Raw genomic sequence first — 2,289 nt, 5'->3', positions numbered from 1 at the left:
AAAAAAAAAAAAAAAAACAACCTCAAAATTTCAGCAAAACCAAGGACACTGCTACAGTATATGAAAAGTAATTTATTGGTCTGTAGTTTTTAGAGGGATTTTCTTTTATTTGTGCTGGGAACGCTCTGGTTGGCTAATGTGAACACTTAAAAGAAAATTGGAGACTTCACAACAGACGCATAAAACCTGGAGCCTACACAATGCAATGTTAGTTCATTCGGAAATACCCGGATTTTGTGGTGTGCACTAAATGTAAATACGATGGAAACCTGAATACAGCAATGAAACACTGCCATCTCTTGGTACTGCCTTAAAAATCTGTAAAATACCTATGAAAGCCTTTAATGATCAGGCTGCAGAGAAAGTCCCAGGAGGTCATCACTGCATTCTCCCCAGAGTAGAGGTTTGAAATGGGGAGCCTGCAGTTTCTGTGGAGGTATTGAGTATATTTGAAAGTCTCCAAGCAGAATTGCACCCAACTTTTTTGCACTGCAGAGTGCAGCATAAGAAACACATTTGTAGTCACCCAAAGGAAAAGTAGTGTGCAGCAGGCTCAGGAACATTTGATATTTTTGTACTTGTACCAAAAAAATTACACAGAAATGAGTTGTTTCTGCTTCCGTTATGGAGTAAACCCCAGGGTGGCATAGGAGTTAAATTAATGGGGGAGGGAAGTCTCCGGTCTGGTCTGCAGGGCTGGTATTGCTCTTGTTCGCTGATGAAATACAGCATACAACTGATTCTGCAAACGTAATGTTCACTGAAATCTGTGAGAGCTTTGATTTCAGTGGGGCCAGTACTCAGCCACAGTGATCTTGTACGATTAGGATAAACTCCCTGGCTTTCTTCATTTTTACTTGGCCTTAGCCAATCAGAGTACATGGGATAAAACTGGAAATACCTGCATTTCCGTTCAGACTAGCACATGGTGGCCCAATCAGCTGTTAAAATTGGATGTGAATGTGTGAATATGTACTTTAACATTCTCATTGTAAATCGTAATGGTGATGTTTATAATCTAAGCTAGAAAGAAGATGTTCGTCATTTTTACAGGTGCCTCAAAGAAATTGTTTCTGTATCTAAATTGTGAAGAGCTTTAAGATTATTTTTTTTTTGGTCTCCTCCTTTTTTCTTTTCCCCCCTACTCCTTTCCTGGTGCAGAATGAATGCAGCATTTTCTAAAAATGACACAAGTACCAAAAACAACCAAAAGCCTTTGACGTGTATTGCCCATATCAACTCGGGGTAGATGTTAACTAACACAGGAATGTGTTCGATCAAGCTTGTATTTGTCTTCATATTTGTGCCAGTTGAAATATTATCGTATGGCTGGAACATACCTTAGATTGAGTCGTGTATCCTAAAGTCATAAATTAGTCACAAGCACTAATATGAAAAAGGGGATGCCTAATTCATAATTAATTGTTTGGCTGCGTGTTAATTTTGGGTATGAGCATCTGAGGAGGGAATAGCTGAAAAAAATCCTTTTGAAAAGCAGATTACTCATTTCCGCTCAGCCTTCTCAAGGCCTTAATGAATACAGTAGACTTGTGCAGGCCTTAATGAATCAAGGTTAATTAATGCGTCAAAATGATCCAGGGAAAAACTATTCTGTTCAGTATCTGTAATGTTGATATCAAAGTCCTTAAAATTATCTTTCTTGGGCTATAAATTGCAAGTTCTAGTAATCCTACAGTAAACTGTAGTTGATTGTTAATGTCTCAGTGTTGTGCACAATAGGCTTAATGTTTAATCAGAAAATCATGTGTTTTGTGCCAGATAAATTAAGGTTTCAGTGGCTTCAGCTATTGATATGTAGTTTATTTCAGCCTGTTAAGCCAAAAGGAGTAAAGGTTTGTTCTTGAGGTGACCACCTGTCTTTTAGAGGGGCTGATGCTACTACTTCTACTGATGTTGATGGCAAAACTCCCAGTGACTTCAGTGGGAGCAGCATGGAGGCCCTCATCTGGTATCCATTAAGCCAGCCATTTGCTATCATTTACTCATTTAAACTTGGTGTTTGCACATGAACAGCATCAGCCTGTTCAGCAGTAATTTTCAGGACATTGCTTGTAAAGTGAGTGAAAGTCTTGCTTCATCAGTGTTTCCTAATATACAGTACATCTAGTGTAAATAAATTCTGCATAAACTATTGATAAATGAGCTACTTTTTCTGCTTCTTCTGACTTGCACAGTGTGGCTTGCCTCTGCTCGTCCTTGCTGTGATTTTGTTTGTTTGAACTCAACTGATCACATTGATCGGGGACAGTAGCCAAATGTAGTACGTCT

The sequence above is a fragment of the Gavialis gangeticus genome, unplaced genomic scaffold, assembly GCF_001723915.1.
Source record: "Gavialis gangeticus isolate Ggan-Ray unplaced genomic scaffold, GavGan_comp1, whole genome shotgun sequence".
Lineage (NCBI taxonomy): Eukaryota > Metazoa > Chordata > Crocodylia > Gavialidae > Gavialis > Gavialis gangeticus.
Note: the sequence above shows the minus strand (reverse complement) of the source record.